Source organism: Homalodisca vitripennis, chromosome 6 (assembly GCF_021130785.1).
Source record: "Homalodisca vitripennis isolate AUS2020 chromosome 6, UT_GWSS_2.1, whole genome shotgun sequence".
In the NCBI taxonomy this organism is placed as follows: Eukaryota; Metazoa; Arthropoda; class Insecta; order Hemiptera; family Cicadellidae; genus Homalodisca; species Homalodisca vitripennis.
Window position 1 is genome coordinate 146204624 of NC_060212.1, and position 27958 is coordinate 146232581.

The 27958-nt window shown below is 35.9% G+C and overlaps 1 protein-coding gene across 10 annotated transcripts in view; it reads left to right on the forward strand.

The window, feature by feature from the left end:
• The window catches only part of LOC124364989 (rho guanine nucleotide exchange factor 11-like), a 770637-nt gene that overhangs the window by 298887 nt on the left and 443792 nt on the right, over positions 1-27958 (forward strand). The window lies entirely within an intron of this gene.

A 27958-nucleotide genomic window follows, 5' to 3' on the forward strand; every position in this document is an offset into this window, starting at 1 on the left:
CATGTGCGCGGGACTCTTTTACACCCTTTACCCCCAAGAATTTTAACCAAGCATCACCTTTTGGTGCCTTTATCGATGTATAGTAATGACATTAATAGCTTGGACTTTTACCCTCGTTGTCGCTCTTCTGTTTAAACCGTTTTTGTGTTAATCTTTAGTTGTGTAACAAACTTTGTAATTTAGAAAGCGGGAAATTTAGCCAACGTAAGGAACCAAAGTATTCTATGGTTATTATTATTTAATTAGAATACGTTTTACGTTTTTTATCAGAATTAAAATAAATGCGATTGGGTAGTGGTCCATTTTTTAGTCTCGGCATGTCAACTCTGGTACATTTTTCTCGTAAATCATCAAAGGTAGAAACTTGTTCGTTGGCCATGATTAAAAATTATGTAAAAAATAGTAAAATTGTATTAAAAACTTCTATACATTATAACCTACGTTTAAAATATTGTACCATTTGTATCTATAAGTGGTAGATATATAAAAATGAAAATTGTATAACTTTATATGTACTACTTAAGTAATTTTGATAAAAATTTACACAGATAATAAAAGAAAGATTAAAAAAAAACATAAGAAATTCAATTACTAATGATTAAGAATGCTCACGGGAATATGGATTTCCATTTCCAGGATCTTCACTGTCATCAGATACAACCTATTCTTGTTGCCTCATTTTTAAGTATTTCTTCCAGTGCAAAACCGTGGAGCGCCGAACTTTCTCATAGATTTCATGCAGCTTATTTCCAGGATGTAGGCCCATAAGCTTGAAAACAAGGCAGTTAAGATACTTACGTAGGCTTTACAGTAACGAGTTACAGCTTTGTTTACGCCAAGGTTAATGAATATTACAAATGCCCTTTTTGGGATTACAGCACCAAATTATAATGTTTAGCGACCTTAATGTTTTGTATTCAGCCATGACAACATACACTGTTCAAGTGGTATTGGTAAGGTAATCGATAAATTTTTAACGTAATTGTCATTTTATTAAATTAAATATTGATTTTTCATTTACACCGTAACTGTTTTCTACTATTTAGTAATTCAACATATTATACACTTCTATGTAGCTAAATGTTATACATTTAAACTCACACGATCAAAAAATTACGTATATTTTTCCTATGCACGTGCATTAGAAATTTGTGTTTCCAAACACCAAAAATTTCTTTTTTTCACTGTCATAATGTTTTGTGGTTATAATATAATATCTTATAATTTATATATTTAAAATTTATACATTTTTTTGAAAAAAAAAAAAAATTTGGGTCTTTTTCGTTTAAGGGCCAGCACCTTACAAACATACTATACCTCTATACCTACCTGACAGTGCATTTAATCGTTTTTTTGGTGTTATTAGTTCGTAGGGCAGTAGTCCAGGTACTACTTCTAGTATAAACTCGTCTCATCTTATCAGTGATAAACGCGCGCCGCTTATCTTTTGCCTGTAATGAAACCTGCGTTAGTTCTGTCTTTAGTTTTTCTTGTTCAATAAAGCGTGGTGAGTTGATCTGGGCTTGGACTTTGCAAGCTCGAATTAATTTTTTGTCTAAAAGAACAAGCAGCGCAAAGCGCTGCGCAGCGGGCAGGCATCGCATGATCTGAGTTTTGAATAGGCAAGCTAGGGTCTTTTGTGCTGGCCCTTAAACGAAAAAGACCCAAAAATTATATTGTATACTAAAGGGTTTAACTAAAAATATATGTCAAAAATATAAACGAAAGTTATTTCAAAATGGAACTTAAAAGACTTGCGAAAGGGTGTTTTAACCTAGGTTCATCGAGGGCCAATCAAATTATATTCTCAAAGATAAAGCATTCATACGGATGTGATGTGTTGAGGCCCCGGGAATTATTTCAGTTAGTTCCGGGGTCTGCCGCTAGTGCTGCGCCACCTAACTGTATTTGTTATTGTTCCAATATTTGCTACCTCACATCTCACTCCACAGATGGCAGTCCGAGTTCTCATTTTTGCCGAGCCTCAGTTTATTGGATTAGATGAGTCATATCTTGCGTGACTAATAAAGTCAAAGCTGCTACTGAACATGAAATACAGCTGTATAAAAACTGTCTGTAAAATACATAATCACTTAACAGTCCCCTTGTTATGGAGGAACTTCGCTCGTTATTACTTGACCTGGTTTATCTAGCAGCAACTGTTTCACCTACTAGATTACTACGTTGGTCTCGAGACCACAACTGTGATACTGTCACTGTATTAACCTCTGCAACCTTGCCTTGGAACTGTCGGGCGCAGATTGTCCTAAACCGTTAAGTATTGTTTGGCCCATTTTGATGGTTTCCTGTCTGACAACGAAGACATTATGGAAACGGAAACCAGCGCCGGATAGCTCTCTCCGAGTGGGCTATTTTGCCAAAAGCTGTCGAATTGATACCTCACAAATAGACATAATGGGTTATCCAAAGATTATCATAATGGAAATATTAATTATTGCCAAGAAGTTGACATTTAAATTGGGACTGCCGATGGTCGAGTAGACTAAGACGTCCGGACTTTAAATCTGAGTTAGAGATAGCGCAAGTTCAAATCCTGTCTGTGAGTGCACCACTTTTTGTCAGATCTTGTACTGTGTACACTCCTGACCTTATTCTGTTTGATAAGATCCTCACACAGGCCAATGACCCATGAGGATATGTCGAAAATAGTAAGGCTTTAAAATGGATCGCCCTCTCCTTAAAAAATGTTCGTCTTTATTTTGTAATAGCTGAACAAGTGTGAGCGATCTTAATAATGAAAGCCAGGGGATAAATAAATTTGTGTTATATCCAATTGGGACTCCATGCTCTGTTTTTTTTATATATTATTCGAAATTTGTGTGGTCTATGACGATCGATGTTAGAAGAAATCAGTAATTTTTCAAGAAATAATTTGTATTCCTTACTTTCATACCAACGAGGGATAGTATATATATATTTTCATTTTTTGCAGCATAATTTTGAAAGGTGCCGTGCTGGATCAACTAACCCCTACCGCTAGGAACATGTGAGGCGGGCAGGTTGGCTAAATGACAGTTACCGCTCGACTCCAGAGTCCACACACGTACAAAGCTAACTCTGTTATCCCGCCTTTCTACCCTCTTCTCCTCACCCCCTCGCCCTCCATCTGTGGACCCGCTATAGTCATACATCCGTACAGGTTTTAGTGACCGTCCCGACTTTGTGGCCAAACTATAAAACCTGTCTCGGTTATTCCCAGCTTGTCGTGCTACTATTGTTGAATACTGACCTAAAAAGTCGATTGAAACTCAGGTATAGTTTCATTTTTCACACAGTACTGGTGGACTATTAATTTTCATTCGGTTTTAGGACACTCTCCGTTTCCAAAGCTAATATAATCTGTCCGTAGGGCCGTGGCCCCTAAACAATTATAAACCATATTAGCTGTCTCATGTTATAGCCTACCAGTGCATACAGGAACTATTTACAAAACCTTGTTTGTAACATTTAATTAATAAATATTATGAAATTTGTTATGCCCACGAAAAAAATATAGTTACCTATTTGTAACATTTTATTGTGAACTAATTTAATAAAGTAATACCAAAGACTAGTCAAAGCACAGTCCATGATTTAAAGAGAAGCGCGATCGGGGTCCGTAATACTGAAGGGGGCATCGTTCAAATGGACAGGATATTATCATAAACTAGCGTTTCGGCTTTACAAAGGTGATTTGACGGTGACTATTGAGTCGTGGAAGCCCAGTAATTGTGTTATTATCAAAAATTAAACACTGCCAGAACGATCGCTTTTAAAAATAAAGCATTTTTTTCAGTTTTTCATTATACAATCTTTTATATATATATATATATATATATATATATATATATATATATATATATATATATATATATCTTGTGGAGTAAACTCTTTGCTTACGTATCTAGTGGTTCATTAGTTGTTAGGCGGGCGACTACGTTAAATGTGTATATCCATACGTACTTTTTTAATGGTTTACTTTAGTTACTTCATAATATTTGTTGTTTTTCTAAAGGAAACGTTTGAAATTTGAATAAACACACAACAGATAACAATTGAATTTCGTAAAGATTTTTTATCTCGTAAAATGCACTCACTAGTAGGTTAAACGGGCTAACGGTAATGCCTGCGAGCAATAGCGCGGAGCGGGACATTCCCGCGGTGCTTCCCCTCGCGGATGGCGACGTACGATGAAAAATCCCTGAGATATACCCATCAGTAAAATATAAAATTCAAACAGGCTTATCACTAATGTTTAATTATCACAAACTTATTAATCCGGTCTAAAACAAAGAAAACAACAGTGCATCCTCAACTAGAAGACAAACTACACAATATCAGAACGTCATTATAAAACAATCAAAAACTTGATAAAGCAACGGCTACACATATTGTCCGTAAGTAAAACTTTCAGAAGGTAAATCCATTATTCTAGAAGCTGACTATCACACAAACAGCACAACTAGTGTACGAATGGCTAATTTAATTTTTTTTAAATTAAGTATTTTTAATTTAAAATTCACAACACAGCAAAATCTGACCAACCACGAAATGTGAAAACTTAGTTTAACAGTAAGATGTGCTAATAAGATGCGTATCGGCAAACAAGACCGAGAGTTAGTCAGACAAAAAAACGACAATCGAAATTCACCATATATGTAGAAACTGTTGCATAAATACCGAAATAGAGGAAAAAGTTACCGAAAAACTCATAAATTATCCCGTTGCATGAATATTGGTATCCCAATTGTCCTCTTCAATGCCTACCCGTGCTTATCTTGTTTCCTCCCCCACCCAGAAACCCCAATCCCCTAGATTCAAGGACTATTTATTCAAGGACGAAAATTTCAAACATATAATCAATTACTTTGCAATATATGAATCTCTAGCTCCTAAAACTTCTGCCTGGTAATGAAAACGGTAGGCCTACTGTTTTAAGGAATGATTTAAGTGGATTTAGATGATTATAGTTAATATGGCTAGTAGTAATTTCATCCTAAACGTTTATTACTATCATAGGAAGCTATCTGATTCTGTGTATACATTAATGAATGAACAGTTTGGTTGACACATCTATTTTGGGGTTATTATAAAAAATTACTTACGATACTTTCAGTTTTGAGAATAAATAATTCTAATATTTCTGAAAAGTTTGTTTTAAAGCTGTCTACGCGTGATTAGTAACGAAGTAATAAAAACACATTGTGTCAAAATTGAAAAATGTGTCCAGTAAAAACATACAGTTGGCCCGAGAAGGTTTCAGTCCGTAATATAACTTTTGTTCTAAACAAGTTTTACCGCGCGTACAAGTGGACTCTGGCCAAAACGTGGTAACCGGGGCCGTAACTCAAGATGTGTGTAACTTTTAGTTCGCAAGATAACTAAGTTCAGGAACTGCTGTCGGTTGGTGATGTGGTTGTGCGGTGGTGAGGGGGGGGGGTTGGGGTGGAGCTGAAGTTTGTGTATAAACCGCGAGTCGTAGCTCAGGCGTGTCGACTCATGACATCTGACAGTTCAGTACCATAGCGGGGTTAGCGGACTCTTCTTAGAGGATATTACTTACGTCATTGCTGCGTTTCTCTTGTCGTTGTTCAACTTTTTAACGAAACTTCCCGAAACGAGTTTGTCCCATAAGAGCATTGTTAAATTAACGTTTTTATTATGGGACTAAAATCGAAATGACCGTCACGTATCATTTGGGTCAAGTCAAAGTCAATCTGTATTTTGTCTGTAGGCAATCTTGCATTGTGGTTCTGGGCGTTCCTCCAAAAATCGTTTGGGAATTACATTCCTAAATATTGGAATTTTATATAGTTTTTATTATTTCTGGTTGGATTATAACACATATTGTGGTACAAAGGCCATAAGAAGTAATAGTTTTAACGATGTAATATCTTCGCCGTTGTTAGAGTCAGCGAATTGTTAGGGTATGTGTTTTCAATTTAGTTTTTTTTACAAAGTAGAGAGAACAAGAGCACTTTCCTCATAATTTCACGTTGTTTATCCAAAGTGTGTTTTTAAAGTCACAGCTCATACATTCATTAGGTTACTTATCAGTTGATTGATGAATGATCCTCAATGAAAAATACAATGCTAGTCGTGTTAAAAAGACATGGTCATCATAAATAGACCTGTTATAAATTGCCAAAGTTAACGCGAGTTCGGAGTTATAGTTTGTTTTGGGTCTGCAGTACTTTAGTATTAATAATCGTGACGCTTGGTTCTTCCGGTTGCAGATGCCCGAACGACTCCACCTGATATATGTTACTAATTTGAAACCCTTATAATGGTATTATTTATAAAAATGACAATAGAGCATTTAGTATGCCGAACCTTAACGATACAATTAATTGTACCATTTTCCCGTTGTAATATTTCCACATCGCTTCCATTATCAGTGACAGACTTTACTACGCGTGAAGCATTTTATTTCGTAATGCTGGGCATTGGATACTTTTCAGCATCTCGGCGGAAGTTGATCCCAGGATGTCTTATACCGTACCCCATTAAAGCCGTCCACTATACCAAGTGGTAACGGCGGAACTCTTGAATACCATTAGATAAAAATGTAGAGTTTTTAATTTAATTTAATTTTTTTAACCTAATCTTAGTAAACGTAATTTCTTAATTTTCCAAGATTCCCAATTGTTTACGAAACTCGTCTTACAAGATTTGCTGTAAAGACATGTCATTCGTTTATAGTTATGTTATTCAAATGCTTATAAGACCAATGGCAATTTGTACAGAGTAACATAATTTTTCTGTAGCATTTTATTGTACATTATTGATGAGCTACATAAACCTAGAAGATACATTACGCTGGTATTGTATCCCGGGGCTTGTACCGCCAGTGTAGCCAGAGGTAGGGTTCGGGAGCGGTTGTAAGGGGAACTGCTCTGGAATATATAATAAGTTGAGACGCATTCTGTACTCGAGCGATGTGCTGGTGTACTGTTTGAAGTGGGGTTGTGTTTAGGCTTATATAGACATATGCTTTGTTTGAGGGTTTTTTTTGACAATGGAAGGATTGTGAAGTAAACAGGATTTTTCCGGACATTTGCCATCGTTCAGTGAAACAAGAAATCAATAATAGTACGTCTCGAGATCTGCAATCTGATCTCTTCTTCAGGTAAAGAACTAACCTAATACATAATTACAAAATAGGTTACAAAATAAACAAATCTTACCAAAGCGTTGTAGCACGCCTAAGTCAGGAATCACAACCACTATTGACCACCATTGACAAACAACATGGTGGTTGTGATTCCTGACTTAGGCGTGCTACAACGCTTTGGTAAGATTTGTTTATTTTAACCTAGTTTGTAATTATGTATTAGGTTATTTCTTTACCTGAAGAAGAGATCAGATTGCAGATCTCGAAACGTAGTGTTACTGATTTCTTGTTTCACTGAACGATGGCAAATGTCCGGAAAAATCCTGTTTCCTTCATAGACATATGCTTACTATTCAAGATAATATTTCGCTTTTTTATCGTAGCACAGAGGCTTTCAAATAAAAAAAAACCCTTACTGAATGCTCTCCTCATTTCAGATTCTTTAACGACCTGAAAACATGGAATTTCAAATGACTGAAAATCTTATATTAAAATGTGCAAAAACCCCAAAGTCTTCTTTTTACATGTTGTCATCCCGAATCAATATGTTTAGATATTATATTATCGCTCCTTAATTTGAAGAATATGCCCCACAGTTAGGCCTACTACGGTTTTTTAGAAAGCTCTGCTAAAATAAGATGTTTTAACTCAGATATTCCCTATTTTCAAAATTATAACAACATAGAACTCGTCCTCTTAAGTTTTGGGGTTATATAGATTCTTTTCTGAACCAGCATTAGAATTTGACCAATGAAAATGATCATAACTAATCTTCTTCAACTAGAGCAATTGTTGTGGTTACCTTAAATTGATTGATGTACTGTTATGAATATTATGTCCAACAAATAATAATATGAGTGTTTTAGTATATAATCCTAATCGTTATAGCAATTTATTGGTTTTTCACTATTTTGCTACGTCACAATTCTATTGTTAAAAAGGTAAATACATCCAATTTTTGTAAAAATAAGCTGTATAATGGGTAAAACGTGAATGAAGTAAAAACTCACGGAACGAAATGCGTTAATAAATTAATCTATTTCACTAATTCATATAGTACATCTGGTCAAAGTACGTACAGTATTGTATGAGAATCTAAAGTAATTTGCTGAGAGAGAAAACAGATTTTTGCGATCGGATATACCGGTTTTTCCACGAAGAGGTTTAAACGTTTGATTTTATCTTATTTGCCCATTTATGCACCGAACATTTTCATACTCAACACAATTAATGAAGTAAGGTTTTAAAAATATTCTGTGAAAATTAAAGCTCCCTAACAATTGTATAAAGAAAATGGTGACACATTGAAAATCCTTTTTAGCGATTACTAAATGACAACGTTCATGGCCGTTGGATTGGTCGTAAATGTGATTTTTTAGATTGGCCACCCTGATCCGCAGATTTAACTGTGTGATTTCTTTCTATGGGGTTACTTAAAGGAACAAGTTTATACTCGTAGCTTCAATAAGGATGAGGAATTAAGACAATCAATTGGAATGTAACTTCTCCGGACACCGCAGTATTTCTTTGTAAGAGCGTTTGATTAATTTGTTAAGCGCTGTTATCAGTGTGTCCCTGTGGATGGATTTCAGTTTCGAATAATTGTGGACTGTGATTGTAGCTTTTTTAAAAGGCTATGTTCTAATTTTCTGATTGAAATGCTTTATTTCTGTAGAATATGACAATAAATAATTTTACAAAACCAAAAATACTGTTAAAAGCAGTATAGTTTTTTTCAAATTGCCACCACTTGTTTCAACAATTGCTAGAGAGCTGAAATTTTCACAGAATATTTTTAAACCCCTATTTAATGAATTGTGTAAAGTTTGAAAATGTTTGGTGCGTAAATGGGCAAGTAATATAAAATCAAACGTTTAAACCTCTTCGTGGGACACTCGGTACATATTTGAGCAAACCTTGAAAAGTTGGTAATGGATGTCAGTAGATAGTTTGTAGTACTTATACTGTCACGGACACTGAATCCTTGTCATACACTTTCCTCTTGGGCGTCTGGAAATGACATTTAAAAGGTCTGTAAATCGAAAACTACACAATATTTCCCATTTTGATATTTACTTATATCTCATATACTAATCTCACGTGTTGTTTCTTGAGGTTAAATCTTTGGATAACGTGAGTAATGTTTTGTATGCCCAGTTTGCCCACTTTAGGCAATGACAAACGAGTCCTTAAGACGCTAGAAACATTAATTTTAACTTATAATCTCTTTGCCTCAGTGTAGACAGTTGTTAGTTTGTCTCGTTCAGTTTTGATAAGCAATTCCAGATATGATTCGGATACAATTTACCTCAAGAATATATGTTGTTGTAAATAAAGCAATATAGTCATTTCATTATAAATATAGATAAGAGTTTTTAATGTTGTTTAATTAGATTGTAATTAACGAAATAATACAAGAAAATGGAGAAAACTTGGTTATAAACAAATGAGTTGGGAATTTTGTGAGATTTACACAGTGCGTGTAGATTTAGAAGCAAACCAAAAATGGAAGTAATTATGCCAGAGGAAACGTTTGCTACATCGATAGAGTTCACCAGTCCAATACCGGAGCTAAAATTGGGACGCCCGAGTATGGAGTCCCAGCAGGATGTGCGGCGTGCCGGCACGATTAGCATATGTAGAACCGTCGTGCAATAATAATACCTTGGAATGATGGAGGGGAGGGAATTTGTACTGGCAATCATATGCTACTATTTGTGCTATTAATCCCCTGTGTATTTCCTATTCTGAGTGTTCCAATCAATTTTCTTGGCAAAACTATTCTATAAACAACCCCCTCCCTCTTCACCCACCGTTGTGAAATATCATGCGAAGTCAAATATAATGACAGCATAATATTTCTGGGGTATAGAAGTAGCTGAGAAGTCGTAACCAGTTGAGGTGTAAAAATCTGAAGCTCCCAGTAATATAATCCGGTTAGCGAGTCCTTAAAAGAGCGTGTTGAAGGGTTTCAGCCCTCCTTCCCTCACCTAATAACTAAATCTTCTAATTTTGAATATTAATTTACCCTTTCTTTGGAAACTTTCACCACATGCTATTACGAATGTCCGGAAAAATTGTTCCGCAGTTTTTGCTTCTATTTCACATGCTTAAATGATTACTTCACTCACTAACGCGGAATTTTATAATGCCGGTATTTTACTGCCTATTATTTGAAAAAGTCGTTTATTAGAATAGAATGCTATTTTAAAAGTAAGTACTTTGAGGTGTTGTTGGTTCAATAAGGTTTAGATAAATTTTAATCATAATGTGTAGGGGACGTAACTTAATGGAAATGAGCCAAGGAAATACAATGTACCCGTCGACCATCGCCACCAAGAAAGCATTCACCTAACCTTGCTCTTTGTTGCCAGATAATAGTTACTATAAATTCTGTTTAAACGCACCAGGGGTCTCCGCTTTAGTTAGTTTTACTTAAATTGAACCTCTTTAAGAGGAACTAGAGTTACCATTACCACAGTATACGTTATGGGGAACCACAGGGTGTAGCGCTCGCAGCCCTTATATTTATTACACAAATAAAAATAAAATTTACGGCTGCTTTAGCTTTAAATATTTTGGTAGTATATTATAATGTGTGTTACAATGTAATGTGGTCATTCAAAAGCATCAGAAATAATTATTCTTAAATGACTCATTATTGTAGATCTAACCAGATAACGACTTTCAATTTCATCATAGCTGTGAGTCCAGGAATAAGTTTTAACCGCATTATTCGCACATTAGCCAGATAGTTGAAGATAAAAGAGTTACATCTGACAAAGAGCAGATTAGAAGGATTATTTTACTGTACAATTTTGTGAGAAATTCAATTTTAAGACTGTCTTTTTCTCATTAAACTGTGGACTGGTTTTTATATGTAAACTATAGTGCGTATGATGTGTGTGTATCTATTTTGTCGAATGTTTTGAGTGACAATATAACTAATAACAGTATTGGAAAAAAAGATATTCTGTTCCGTACGAAATATTAATGTAATATGAAACTCTTCCCAAGGTAATGGAATCAAATCTAATGAAATGGCCACCAAAACAAACTACTGGTCTATCAACACTTTTCGAACTTTAATGGTGTGTTTTTGTTGTAGCTGGATTTTTCCATGATCGACTAGTCGTATTTATTAAGTCAGATATTATCGGGCTAATTGCTATTAAGATGAATTTAATAAATACATTCATACATAAATGAGAAAAAATGTAAAACGTTCCTGGCAGCAGCATCACCAGTTCAGTAACGCTGTTGGGAGGACGCCTTCAATATTTATAAGCAACAAGTCGTGTCGCGTTGTACACTGATTGCCAGCATAGCGCCGTCATATTTCTTCAATTTTTTTTTTAAATAGCTCTTTAGAAAGAACTGAATTTTTTTATATAATACAATAATATTAAAAAATGGGATAAACAACAATAATACATTTTAGTAAATAGTTGCTGTAAATTAACTACAATTAATAAAGTAATTAATTACTACAACTCCGTTTGCAATTATCTTGCAATAGTGAGGCTTTCAGTTTTTAGAACAATTAAATCTTGTCACATTATTTAATTTCGTTATAATTAAACAGGTTTACTACCTGACCTCTTGATTTTATTCTCATACGTTACAATATTGAACCTTGATTCTTTGAACCTTATTTTTTATTGTAAAAGTTAGGTAGTTAATTTGCCTTACTCAATACGAATTCAAACTACTTTATCTGTTTTCTATACCGTATTAGTAACTCAGTAAACGTCCTCGTGAACTTTTTGATGCATCATGTGTGTTATAAAGTTCACCCATTCCAAATTTCTGGGTCCAATAATAATGGGAGTAAAAGTTTTTACGTCGTATTATATCAAGTATAAGTTTAACATAGTTTTCTTTTCAAGAACGTGGTCTCACTACACCCGGAATTAGTTTTTTATTTTACTGAAGGAATTTATGCAAGCAATTGAGGGCTTTTCCTAATTAAGATAATACTTTGCCTTTAATAAATTCAGTTAAATCTGGGTTTCCTAGTATTGACACGTTATTCATGAATAATTGTTGGTGAACATTTTTTTGGCGAATTATATCACTCGGAGGGCTGATCAAATTTTTTCTCTTTCTTGTCTGTCTGTCTGTCTGTCTGTTTTTGTACGATGCATCGAGAACAAACTGATTTATAGGCCTGAAAATGTGCACGAAGCTTCATTTCGATATAGGTAATATGAGTTCGATGATGCTATGTGTCACGCCATGGGATAACATGGAACATAGTTCTTTGTCTAAAATTTATTTTTGACGATGGAAGGATTGTGAAGGAAACAGGATTTTCCGGACATTTTCCATTGTTGGGTGAAACAAAAAGAGATTGTGTTACTGATTTTTTGTTTCACTGAACGACGGCAAATGTCCGGAAAAAAAATCCTGTTTCCTTTCATAAAACATAGTAATACATACACGTAACTATACGCATAATATCTCGAAAAAGATTTGTTCTATGGACTTTAAATTTTGCATGAAAACTTCATTTATACATTGACGAGAATGACTTCCATAATGGGATTTGGCTGAGAGCTTATTTTGAACTGAGTAGGCTGGCACCACAGTTTATCTTTTATCCGCCAGGAGGTGTAAAAAATCGTTTACTTTTTTATTTTCTTTCTGTCCACAGGACATATCAAGAATAAAATGAAAGCATGCAATTCCTCATGCAACCTTAGCTAAGCAGGTTAAAAGTACGTCACGTGGTTTGGCATACTTATGCTTTATTTACAGTATTATCGACGTTTTTAAAACCACCGTTATGGGTATTTGGAGTGAACCGGCTATTTCCTATGTCTGGAAGGGAAGTAGTTAGGAGGGCCCAGTGACTCAAAATGAACGCACGTAAGTTCCCCACCACGTCCCCAAGCCATAAACTTCCCCTCTGTATTCCATACAGCCCCTGCCCGAATGGCTGGATGGGGGAAGTACGGGAAGAGCCACCCGTCCTCGCTCACCCCCCCCCCCCCGCAACTGTCTCTCTTACAAACCCATCCGCTATAGCGCTAAATTAAACCACCGTCCATGTTTGTAGTTCGTTGCCGGTGTAATTTACAACCGGGTGGTGTTCCAGATCGTCCCCGTTAGTTATTGCACAACTTTGCACTTAATTTCGCTCGTATTTTTTGTTTTTAATATGTGCACATCACAGTGTATTGCATTTGGTGTTGTTTACTTGGTTTATGGTGAAATATAAAATGAAAAGTTAAGTTCGTTGCACTGTAAATGTGTTATAGCGCTTTGCTTTTTTTTATTTGTTGCGCAATAATAAGTTACATGTTTTAAACTAATATTTACTTAAATTAATTCACCACTTTAATTTAACTAAGGATGGCAATTCCCTTGATATTGTATCCAAATTAGCTATATCCAATCCCTAGTAATGTTATGGAAATTAGGGATTAGCAGCATATAGGAGATAGCAGCGCCAGTGGAAGTTTCTTCCTTGAAATTTAAAATGTGTCCTTGAAATTCAGAAAGAGTAGATAAAAGGTTATATTTTGCTATGCTTTTTATTGAGCACCCGGTAGGTTTTCTTAAAATCGTGTATGTCTGTCCATCTGTCTGTTTTGCCGGACGACACCTCTTGATAGGTCGTAGAGAGTTAAACGATACAGACGTTATCTTGGTCCAAGGAAGAACTCTATTAATTTTTAGAGTCTAAAGTTTAAAATTAAAAATAAAGTTTTAACATCTTCGTATTGATTAAGGGTAACCATTTTGGTAATGAAAAATGAGGTTTTACATAGTAATTCGTGTTATGATGATACATTGTTGGATTGGTTCATAAGATTTTCGTTACGTTCTGTCGGGTCCTTCTTTGTCCCGTTACAATATTGATTTATTAAAATTGAAGAACCAATTACAAAAGGATGGCCTAATAGATCCAATAGGTTCTTGAATTTTTGCAAAAATTATTAGTATGCGTGCTACAAATTTGCCGTGGTCTTTTTGAAAACGAAATCGTTTTACTGGAGCTATTATCGGAGTGATCCATGTAATTCAATCTTTAGACTGATACGTTTGGGTCCTAACAAGACAACATTTTTTGTGAGCTAGTACGACCGTCGAGTTCTCTAATGCGTCGTGTTTCAATCTCTCCAAAAGTTTAACTTTTCGGAAGACGTCGTGTAGCGTCGTGACGCCTGTGTGGAGGTGGAGCCGAGCGTTGAAGGTTACGCGGTCCCGGAGCGACGAAGATCGACCGACAGGGAAATGCCAGGCTGCGATAATGCTATAAACGGACACGGTACAGTTCCTCGTGTCACGTGACGCCGCCATTTTGTCCGAACTGGTCGGTTATATCAGACCAGTGTCATTGTTCATTTTCTTGTAAGTGGTATCTTAATTTTCACATAAAACAAAAGGTGGAGGATGTCGGAGTGGTCAGCTAAGTGACGCTGGTAGCATGTAAGTGGCAGATGTTGAATCTAACGCAATACTTATCGTCCGGTATTTAAAACACAGTGTTTTGTAGTGACACTAACACAAAATCATGGGATACTGTGATTCTCTATTTTCCTTTTTTGAAATTTGTTTCGCCATCCTACCTCCAACAACACACGTTATGCTATAATTCGTTTGAAGCATGATCAGTGTAATATCGGCAACCCTGACGGTACCGATCGCCACGAGATAATACTAACACGTTTGATATAACAATAGTGAGCTGAAAGCTGCTTATATCAGCTCGGTGTACGGCCACCAATGATCGACAATTTGAAGTATCATTACATTGCGTTCAGTATTACAATTAGTACATAAGATTAGTTTTAGTACTCTTCTTCATTATGACAATCTCAATATTTTTGACGTTTTGCCGTCAAGTATTACATTCTATCGCGATTTTTCATGTATCGATTGAATGTTTCGGTTGTTTTGTAAATTTTGAGAGTGTACCCAATAAAGTGTTCAATAGATTAATTAGCTTGGGTTTCTCCAGCGGTTCTTCAACACACCTTTGTAGTAAAATTTTCATGCACTAATTGAGGATTTTGTATCTATTGAACAATTCAAAATGTAGTATTAAAATTATACACATTGAGGTACTGTGATTTAAGTTCCTAAAGATCCAATGACAGCAAATCCTTTTTATCGAAAGACTCGGACCAAGAAATCTACGTTGCAGGGTATCCTGACGAACTGCTATAGAATCCTATGTTGACTCGCAGAGAACAAAAACCTGAGTCTTCGTGAGCCACAATACCAGAAACTAGACATTTTAAAATACTTCAATTATTCGAAATAAAAACCTATGAACAAACAAAGTATCTCAAATACAAACGGATATTTGAAATACAAACAAAACATCCTAAAAATAAATGTTGGTATCATACGTTTTTAAATAAGGACCCATGTTACAATGGGAAACAGTTCAAACCCGTTTCAATCAGTGCATTACCAACTAGCTAGTAATAAATTTAGAAAGCAACTTGCTTTTCCGTGCAGTATGATGAACAACTGAGATAAAAGTCTACGAACTGTCTGTTAAAAATTTACAGCACTTGACTTCTCCAAGTAAGACGCTGTGGCCAGTTAATAATTCAGTCTGATCAATACTGCCGTTGTGATGTGGGCTTTCCACTAATGGTTCCTCCCCTTTCTGTCTTGGACACGTCCACAAATTATATAAATATAGTTAATGAACAAGCAAAATACCGCATGGACAGTCGAGTATTGGCAGCGATATTATTACACCTATAATGGAACGTCGAGGATTGGCAACATTTCGTGAAACAGTGTTGAGCAAACTATGTTATTACACCTATAATGGAGCGTCGAGGATTGGCAACATTCGTGAAACAGTGTTGAGCAAACGATGTTATTACACCTATAATGGAGCGTCGAGGATTGGCAAAGCATTTGTGAAACAGTGTTGAGCAAACGATATTATTACACCTATAATGGAACGTCGAGGATTGGCAAAGCTCGCGAAACAGTGTTGAGCAAACTGATGTTATTACACCTATAATGGAACGTCGAGGATTGGCAAAGCTCGCGAAACAGTATTGAGCAAACTGATGTTATTACACCTATAATGGAACGTCGAGGATTGGCAAAGCTCGCGAAACAGTATTGAGTAACTGATGTTATTACACCTATAATGGAACGTCGAGGATTGGCAACAGCTCGCGAAACAGTATTGAGCAAACGATGTTATTACACCTATAATGGAACGTCGAGGATTGGCAACATTCGTGAAACAGTGTTGAGCAAACGATGTTATTACACCTATAATGGACGTCGAGGATTGGCAAACATTCGTGAAACAGTGTTGAGCAAACGATGTATGGAGCGTCGAGAATTGGCTAACTGATGTTATTACACCTATAATGGAGCGTCGAGGATTGGCAACATTCGTGAAACAGTGTTGAGCAAACGATGTTATTACACCTATAATGGAGCGTCGAGGATTGGCAACGTTCGCAGAACAGTATTGGGCGAACGATATTATTACATCTATAAGAGAGCCTCAAAGATTGGCAAAGCTTGCGAAATAATGTAGAGCAAACGATATGTTATTACACCTATAATGGAAGCGTCGAGGATTGCAACATTTGTGAAACAGTGTTGGGCAAACGGTGTTATTACATCCTATAATGAAGCGTCGAGGATTGGCAACGTTCGTGGAAAAGTACTGGGTTGAATGATATTATTACACCTATAAAAGAGCCTCGAAGATTGGCAAAGCTCGCGGACAGTGTTGACTGAGCGAACAACATTATATTATTTCATTATTTTATTACACCTATAATGGAGCGTCAAGGATTGGCGATCGACATTACTCCTATAATATTCAGTATTATATATGATTACACTCCATTTTAATAGCTCATCAAACAATTACTTTGTTGAATATTGATTAGTATTCACTGAATCATCAATTTTGAAATATTTATAAAAGTCTATAACAAGTATGTAAAGAACATAGATAGGTGTTACAAAGCACAGAAGCACTACATTGTGAGGTGTCCAATCCAATTTCTACCACTAGAAAAATAGGAACGTTAAGATATCAGACAAGTAAGGTACTGAAGGTTAATCTAAATTTCCATCTGCTAGAGACCGCGTACACTCGAACTTCAATGTTATATCTTTGTTATTGGCTGTTCTTGTTATAATTCCATTTCTCTCTGTCTGTCTGTCTGTCTGTTTCTGTCCGCACGATATATCGAAAACGAACTGGCCTATACACTTGAAATAGTTACGCCATGTGATTTGGCTGAGCGTTAGGGAATATTTTTACAATAGCGTTGTGGGTAACCACGATAGCAACGAGAAAATAACAGAATAAATAAATGTGTGAACAAAGCCAATTCATACCCATAAGAGATTCTTACGTATGACATATTAACACATGTAACCGAACTATCCCAAGACATAAATACGTCATTTTATAAAACGTCATGACTTGGTTTATTACTTAATTGTAACTAGTACTTATCAGTACTAATATTATTTAAACACTGATATGAAGCCCAATTTAACCCTTTGAATGCCAACGTCCGATTTTACCGGACGTTCGCGAAAAAAAATCACTAAAAATCGAAAACTGAATATTTTAAAACTAATATTATATTAAATTGTTTGTGAAGAACTGTTCTTTTCAAAATAAATTGTTATAGTACACTTCCGATCAATTGACTTTAACGAAAATCAACCTAGAACTCATAAGTAAACAAACATTTTTGGTTGACATGGCTACAGGAAACAATGTGACATTAGTTGCTTAAATGTTGTATAACTCACTCATTGTTGAAGATAATATAGAGATATACATTTTTCAAGATTTATAGATAATTGAATACCCTTTCCAGTGATATGGACAATGAAAAGGATATGATTTTATTGGTAATGATAATTAGGTTAAAAATGAAATTTAAAATATTTCTCGGAATTTTTTGACGTAAGTACTTTTTTTGATATTCCTAAATTTAACTTTATGGTAACTTTGTTATTTTATGTTAATTAGGCAGAGTTTTATTTTATGTTAATTAGGCAGAGTTTTATTTTATGTAGGCAGAGTTTACAAAGAAGAATTACAAATAAAGTATGTTGATAGCTTATTAAATAATGAAACTGTGAACTTTTTACTGAAAGCTTGCAAAATGCCTTCAAAAGGGCTGGCATTTTTAGTTGCACACACTAGAAAAATACCTGGCACTTTTCAGTACACCCACTTAATAAACACTTGGCACTCAAAGGGTTAAGGGAGAAAATCTAAATACATATGTTATGTGGCAAGATATGTAGAGAAAGATTTCATATGTTAGACTTCAAATTTGCATGAAACTATGTTTCTACAAGAATATGTTGTATGATGCTTCATTTGTCATGTCAACTTCTTTTCTGTATGATTGTCTCCTGTCTTTATGTCCGCAATACATATTGAGAATGTAATAATTTGAAATTTTGCCTTCCCTCTCAGCGAAGCCTGTTACGAAACTTGGCACTGTTCAACCTTGCACTTAGATTTGGCAAATATTCATAACAATGTTCTTATTCTGACAAAATTGTTCTTATACATTTTATTTTTACTATACCACATTTAAAACGAAATGTTTCACGAATGGATTTTATGTTATGTATTTCACATAAATCAATACATTTCGCCACATAGAAGGCAACCTGGTTGTATTCAGTGTATATTTGGTTGGTTCTAAGCATAAGTGACTTATTTTTGAAACTACAGCCAAAAAGTGGTTATTCTCAGTTGTTCGGCTGAGTTAATTTATCGCGTGGACGGCTTTGTGATTGAAACAAGGTAGTCTGGAGTAAGAAAAATAAGTAAATCCTTATCGTTATACCTCAATTAAATTAAATAGCCCTTATCATATTAATTGTATTTTGTAGACTTTTAGGAAGTGAGAATTAACTGGATTTCGGAATTTTACCGTGTTTAAGTTTATACAGGACTGAAAACCCCGTTTCTAAATGTTTATCTGTCCTCTTGTACGAATTAGCATTGGAGTAAACATTCACGTAAACACATTACCATATGCTTAATATATGATCAAACACTCAAAAATAAATGAAAAATGTTTATTTTGTGGGGCCTTTCGTGCTCAAAGAACACATCGTCAGACCCACATAACTGAAATAAAAGTAAAGTAATAATACAAACAATTTAGATTTAAATAAAAAACATATGTCTTGAAAAATACAAAGAGATAAGATTTTAAAGGCCAGGAAGTATGTCTACTGTATATATATATAAAAATTAATATTTAATTAGATTAAAGGCAGTAACGGTGAATTTTTAGAGGTCCAGGCTCATTATTTACTAAATAATTTTGGTTCTTCTGCATAAAAATAGTTTCGTAAGCATCGAGGAATTTGTTGTTTTTGATTTCTTTTAATAATTTGACTTGTGAAAAGCAGTGTCCAGTATGAAGTGCATGTTTCGCCATGGCCGATCTTTCCTCTTGTTGATACTTCAGACATGCTTTATGTTCCTTTACTCTCTTTTTTATTTTCCTTTTTGTTTGGCCAATATATTTTTAATCACAGTTGTCACAATTACCATGTGCCAAATGCCAAAATGTTGCGCTGTCCTTTAAAATCATCTATAGTCAGTAATGTGTGGACAAAGAAACAGATTAATACTCGTAAAATATTTTTATAATCTTTACAAAGTTTACAAAAAATCTTTATTCAGTAAACATGCAAGTTTTACAAGATAGGCTACATCCCATGCACCACTAAAACGAGCGCGTGCGGGAACTCGTTTGTGTTTTAACATTATGCTTTTTACAGATTTGCTTTTTATTGATTTTTTACCTTTTTGTCAGTTGTCAGTGGTAAGCTATTACTAAGTAAAGACCTGTTATTATCTGTATTCTTAGGTTTAGTTTTAATAATTAGGGTTTGTTTTGTTGCAAGCATTGGGCATACTGTGGATAGATTTTGACACACGTTGTTTTGTTGTAAATCTCGACTCATGCTTGTCACACTGCTTTGATATGATATGTTTATTTTAACTTAGATTTTAGTAATGTGTTAAGTGAGTTAACCACCTGAGGAAGACTTGTGATTGTTAGTTTCGAAACGTAGTGTTAGTAATGTCTGAAAAACTCCTGTTACTTTTATGATTCTTTCGTTGTGCACATCCTAATTTATTTTGTTTGTGCTATTTTGTTTTAAGAATAAAACGGTAGACTATGGTATTTATACTTTTAATCGGTGTGACATAATTTAGATTCGAAAAACGTTTATACGACTAGCTCGGATATAGCGTGGCCGACCAGTGCGGACTCACTACACAGCCGTCATATAAAAGTGCCGCATACAACGTCCTGTGTTTATTACGGCACTCAAGTAGTATTGGATCGATCCCGCTAGATGGCGCAGGTGTCTAGGAGCTCTCATTGTTGTCGCGTTCCACAAAGTGTATTGTCTGCGTTAATTTAGGTGCCCTCCCCTCTTAATTAATCCTCAGTTAATGACTGTTTGGATTTAATGCGGACTTCTCGTTAATTACAATCCGCTCAGCCAGCACTGTTTGTTTATTCAGGCTGTTCGTACTGACAGTTACTAGAGTGATCTTGTTCTTGAAAAACCAATTATCAGTGAAATTCTTTCCTTTCAGTGTTGGTAGTTTCTGAAACTATATACATTTTGTCCAACAGCTGTTGAAAGTTAATCTAAAATTAGGACTTACAACGCTGTGCGAAGTGCGAGGAGTTCTAATTAAAAATTAATATGTTGGTGAACTTTTGCAGAACTTTTAAGATAAAGTAAGAGTCTAAGTACAAAGATATTACGTTGCGATATATAAGAACCACATTTCCTTTAAAAACAGAATTATGCTCAACAATAAAAAAACTTCCTATTATTAAAATTTAGTATATTAACTAAATTTTTGTCCTTCAACGTAAATCGCCCCCACCCACTCATTCAGCACTAAACATTACAACCTTGTAGAATGTAGACAATTATACGCTATTTGTGAATATTGAATACGTTTAATGTGTTTTAACAAAGAACAGCTCAAACTGACAATAATTTGACATTCATTATCTAGGGCATATTGTTTTGTTTATTTTGTGTCTCTCGCCTTTTCGTGGATGTTATGTTATAAAGTTGGCTTTCATGAGTCTCTAAACCGAACTGTGACAAAATTTTGTGTAAACAAACTGTAAAATGATATTGTAATAAGCATTGTGTACAGATTATCATATAGTTAATGCAACGGTTATTTTAACAATACTTTATTTTAAGCCTATGTCTAGAGAATTTAATAATTTTTCCTCTCACTGCAGAGTTGTCGGCTCGCAGAATATGCAGCTCTTGGCGACTGACGCGGCGGCAAGAGAACGTCCTCCCAACACTTCCGCTACGTAGTAAGTGCAGAGGTGCCAACACAGATGGCGTTACAAGCGTTATTAGCGCGTCTGTTTCGAAATCATCGTTTTTTCCATGTTTGCGGAAAGTATCAAATACGATGTCCTCCCAGGATTAGTTAGAGCAAACAAATAATTATTTCAACAGCGTTTTCTTCAATAAAACAGCTAGGTTGTCGCAACTTCTTTTTACCAGAGATCTATTTAGAGACGAAGTATCCGGAAATAGATTGATTATATTTAGGTGTCTGCCCCAAAATTCTACGATTTCATAGAAAGTTATGGTTGGTTGAGTTTATAATACGTGTTAGCTCTCTCTCTCTCACTATTTCTATCAGGCATTCGTGATCATACGCGAATTAGAATTTTGAATTGCTATGCTATAGATCTTGTCCCGAGGAATATCTATTTTAAATTTAGATGACAGGTTTGCTATTCTCTGAACTGTAGAGAGTGTGAGAGTTTGGATCTATAAGTTGTAAATTGTATGAATATTTGATTTTTCAGGTTTGATCATTTTCAATTGAATACGATAATTGTATAGTGATACTATGCTATGTGTATCCCCCATGGTACGATTATTACCATAGATAATATTGAAACACGTTTAAAAGGTAAAGGCTGGCGGGAGTGAGTGGCAGGCCGGATGTTGTGTGGTGGATGTAGCCAACACGCGTGTGCAGCGTCCAGGGACTAGTAGTGACCGGCGCGGCGTGGCGCGGCACGGCGGGCGGCAAAGCGGCGAGGAGCGAGGGCACCGCGACCCCTGTGACCCCGCAGTCAAGTATAAATAGCCCACTTTATGCTGTGCCGCGGCCGCGTGCGCTAGTGCAAGTCGCTAACCACTCCGAGGCCATAAACTGCCCGGCGACCGCCATGCCCGTAGAGATGTGGTGTCAGGCTGTCCGGAGAGCCATAGAAAATTGCACCATAAACCGACTGACTACCAGTGGGAAGATCTAAGAAAGAGGCTGTTATATAGCTACGCTGTAGTGGCGAGAGAGTATGAGCGTGCACGCAAAATCGAACTGTTTAATGTTGTAACATTGCCAGCGCTGGTTTTGCTGGTAAGCCATGCCGGCTATCCCAGCTTGCAGCAGCAACTGGTGCCTTCATTCCATCTCCTCCACATTCTGATCTTGGAAAAATAATAGAGGAATATTCAATACTCAACTTGCACCAGCAACTGGTGAACTGTCACGAGGCCTTAAAGTGCATTTATTAGTTCTACTCCACATTCTGACCTTGGAAAGATAATAGGGGAATATTCAATTCTCAGCTTGCGCCAGGAGCTGGTTAACTATCTCCGTATGACCAGGCCTAGAGAGGGCCTATATTCGTTTTACTCCACATTCTGATCTTACAGAAATAATAGAGGAATATTCGATTCTCTGCTTGCGCCAGCACCTGATAAACTATCTAAATGTACCAGGCCTTAAGACTGCCTTTATTCGTTTACTCCACATTCTGATCTTAGAAAAATAATCAGAGAATATTCAATTCTCACCTTGCGCCAACAGCTGGTGAATCATCTCAGTGTGACCAGGCCTTAGAGTGCCTTTATTAGTTCTACTCCACATTCTGATCTTGGGAAAAATATCAGAGGAATATTCAATTCTCACCTTGCGCCAACAGCTGGTGAATCATCTCAGTGTGACCAGGCCTTAAAGCGCCTTCACTAGTTCTACTCCACATTCTGATCTTGTAAAAGATTAGAGCTAACTTGATGTATGTCTGAATGTAAAATTTCATTTTAATTACACGATCTTTATCATTATTCTGAATTAATTGGAATGTTAGTCTCTTTACACGTCACCAGTGAAGGAAAAACCTTGTTATCATACTCTAAACGAGAGGTAACTGGATCAATACCGGATAAATGAACTGATGATTCTGGTCTTCTGTCTGATGTCGCTTCCATTAAAAGTTCAAGAAGCGATTGAATTAAGATGACACAGCATCCACTGAATCACAAAGTAAAGTTCTCTTTTTCTTGGGCAGGTCCATTGATTGTCCTTTGATCTCTACTCTCCTTCCAGGCTTTCAGTGCCGGTCTTGATTGAATTACGGGACTGAACTTAAATTTGTAAGTGATTTTTAGCGTTTTTACTCGTCGTTCTTTCCCACGAGACTTAGCTAATTTTTGACTTTAATGTAGTGGTTACATGTACATCACGTATGACATATTAATTAAAACAACTAAAGTATTTGCCGAATCAAGTTGTGACACTTAAAAGTACGTTCTTTTGACAAATCACACGGAATTATACTGGTTTGAGGTCAACTTGTTCTCGGGAATCGTACCCGAATAGAACCCTGTCCCAAGTCGTTATCCACTCGAAGCGGTTGACCTCAGTTCAGGTGACGCGGTGACAAGTTTGTTGGAGAGGCAGCAAACCGAACTTCAACTTCGCAGGTAGGAGATTCTATCTTGAAAGTTGACCAGAATAAATTTTCGATAGCGCAACTGCGACCAACTTCGATGTCTCTAAGTTGGTCCAGATAACAAAGCTGTCTGTACTGGTGGCGAGTTAACAAACTACGACATCAAATCAAAGTAAGATGTTGTGATGACAGTATATTACGTCTTATTGCACACTTCGTTATACGATAATTGTTTTGAGTTTGTGGATTCTGATTCATTTCCAAAGGAATGTGATTGGTTTAATGAAATTTGTGTTAAATATGAAATACTATATTATTGCTTATGTTGTATGTAATATAAGTATTTGAACGGTGAAAATCACAATTACGTGGCGCAATTCTAGTGTCATACCTCAGAAATAACTGAAATAATCCGCTGGTCCTTGAAAGACCTCGCCCATATGAATGATTTATCTCTTGTACAATTATTGCAATCAAGGATGTAACGCATGATGGTAATTACTATCCTCCATCGTCCAGTGAGTTCCGAATATCGTAATTTTTTGTGTTTATATTACTGGAATTACAATATTAATTACTGCAAGTATGATCCGCATTAAAACGTGGGAAAAGGTTAAAACTCATATAAGTAAGATATTTTGTCAATAAAGGAAACAGTTGAAAAGCATGTTTTTTTTGTCAAACATATTATTAAATTGTATTTTAAAGAGTCTAATATAATTAGTTCACACCTCAAGGTCGTACACGTTATCGTAATAATTTAAATCCAAATTTCACACACACACACACACACACACACACACACACACATATATATATATATATATATATATATATATATATTATATATATATATATATAATGTCCGATTAAATATTGTAAACAATCATGTGAGCGTCGATGAATTATTTTTTTTTTTTTTTTTTTTTTTTTTTTTTTTCCTGGAGTCACGCGCTGGGGTTGCGTCACGTAACTTTGATTGTTACCTTTAAACTATTCACTACCTGTGCTACCTGGCCTCTCAGTCCACAGAGGACAGACAGTCCAAGTGCTCGCCTTTTCCGTGCCTCAACCTTTAGTACTGCATGAATTATCTCTTGTGTAACTAATGCAATCTAAGGTATACTTATATTATTATACGGTTAATAAATGTCATACATGTAGATTATTTACATCTCACAAATACACATTTTATTGTGTTGCAACATTTAAATACAGGTGTCATCTTAAATAAATGGTTGGTTAGTTCCACATGACTTACGTCTATGGTTGACTATCTTACAAATCTATGGCGGTGCTTATTAGTGGTCCATAAATATTGTGTTCATTAGTTTTAGCAAGAAAATTGTTTTCGTCTTAAAGATTCCTACACAAATCGTCTTGTAATTAAATGAAGACTACTTTTTTTCGGTCAGTCTAGCAGAACATGTGGATTGACTTGTTATATAGATTAGAGTTTTTTTTACCCAATCAATTAATGTATGATTAAATAAAATCTTTTAAGTGTTATATTTACTAGAGTTCAGACTTAGTTTTGAGAACTGATATTTTTTCCATATTTAATTTATATAGTTGTAATTACGTACAATAGCTGTACAAGGGCGAGGTTGAAGAAGAAGTGTCCAGAGCGTGTAACTCTGGGTTGGCGTTCAACCTCTAATATGATCAACCCCGGCGTTTCTAGTCGGTGTCACCAAATATAACGCCAACGCCAAACTTTGCCTGCATGACAGTGTAGCAATCAGGTCACCTTCATTCAATTAAACGGCCGGCTTCCCGACGTCAATTTAGACGCTTTGTGCAAGTGGCAGTTCATTAGTTATTTCTGCTCAAATATTCTCCAGTCGGGATGGTTTCCGTTGTGTGAGCTGTTAAAACTGGAGTTTGCAATTTGTTTTCCGAGTAACAGAACAGTCTTGGGCCAAATATAGAAATTATACATTTGAAACATTCTCTTGCTGACAACATTCTCTTGTATCAATCACAACGTCGTTAATAGTGCCACGAATATAACCCTTTGAATACAATGAACAGGTATTGTAACTTTTAGAAAGTAACTTCCCCGGAGACGTTTACGGAATAATGCAAAACTGTAAATCTAATCAATTTCTGAGAACATAAAAATACCATGTAAATAATCTCCACTTCTTCAGTATAGAGGGTTTCTGCTTTGGGAATCCTAAAATTGTCGTTAGAGATTTTGATTTCTACAGAAAGTTTATATTCTCATTCTGAATTGTGTGTTGTGACCACGAATATAACTGCTGAATGTGCAAGGCCCCATTATTGCTCCTTTTTAAAATACAACTACCCTGCAGACATTGCATGCAAGACTGTAAATCTAATCAATTCCGGAGAAGATAAAAATACCGTGTGGATGGTTTAAATATTCTCCTCTTCTTCAGTATGGATGGTTTCTGCTTTGGGAATCCTAAAATTGTCGTTAGAAGTTTTGATTTCAGCAGAAAGTTCATATTCTCTTCTTGAATTGTGTGTTGTGGCCACGAATATAACTGCTCAATGTGCAAGTCCCATTGTTGCTCCTTTTTAAAATCCAACTACCCTGCAGACATTGCATGCAAGACTGTAAATCTAATCAATTCTGGAGAAGATAAAAATACCGTGTGGATGGTCTAAATATTCTTCTCTTCTTCAGTATGGATGGTGTCTGCTTTTTGAATCCTAAAACTGTCGTTAGAAGTTTTGATTTCAGCAGAAAGTTCATATTCTCTTCTTGAATTGTGTGTTGTGGCCACGAATATAACTGCTCAATGTGCAAGTCCCATTGTTGCTCCTTTTTAAAATCCAACTACCCTGCAGACATTGCATGCAAGACTGCAAATCTAATCAATTCTGGAGAAGATAAAAATACCGTGTGGATGGTCTAATATAATGGATGGTGTCTGCTTTTTGAATCCTAAAACTGTCGTTAGAAGTTTTGATTTCAGCAGAAAGTTCATATTCTCTTCCTGAATTGTGTGTTGTGGCCACGAATATAACTGCTCAATGTGCAAGGCCTATTATTGCTCCTTTTAAAAATCCAACTACCCTGCAGACATTGCATGCAAGACTGTAAATCTAATCAATTCCGGAGAAGATAAAAATACCGTGTGGATGGTCTAAATACATGGATGGTTTCTTTGTGAATCCTAAAACTGTCGTTAGAAGTTTTGTTTTCAGCAGAAAGTTTATATTCACTTCCTGAATTGTGTGTTGTGGCCACGAATATAACTGCTCAATGTGCAAGGCCCATTATTGCTCCTTTTTAAAACTCAACTAGTCTGCAGACATGGCATGCAAGCCTGTAAGTCTAATCAATTTCCGAGAATCTCCACTTGTAAAAATGCCATGCGGATAGCTCTAAACGGCCTCCTCGCGTGAGCACCTTTGAGCAAACTGATGTCTGGCCGTAATTTATCCTTACACAAAGCCACGAAATGAAGACGAGGGTCTGTACACAGCCAACAGGCCACAGTTAGATTGGCAGCGAAGCACGCCCTCATCACTTTGCCACGCCCATTCCAGGTGAGTGAGTGAGTGAGTGAGTCAGACCCTTGAGTACTGACGTCATCTGGTGCCGCTTGTTGACCTATTGGTTGCAGATTAAACAATCGCTGTTCCTATAGTGTATTGTCTTATACAGACAATTTTATATTTAACCATCGTCAGTCCTTAAATAGGATTCTTCATATTTACGTCTTCTGCAGAGGAGAAGAAAAAACTGTACAGATGCGTAATAAAGTCTCTTAAATGTATGCTGAAAGATTCCAGTTAGATTTAGGTATGTTTTGCGCCATAAAAATATTTAAAGTGATAACTTTTAATCCATAAATTCATGATGGCTCTTCATCGTACTGTCGCCTCATTTGCTACCACCAAACTCGCAAAGAGAATTGGTGCTTAATGATGCTTGAAGCACGAGGGCTGTGACAATGCTGCGTGATGGTGTAACCAGCGAAGGGGAAAATTATGCTTCAAATAAAACCGATGGTGGAACTTTGATGGAGTCCGTGTTTAGGGTAATCAACGCATAACGTGTTACAGTATCATTCAGTCGATGGAGCATCATGCTTCGGAGGAGTGGTGTACT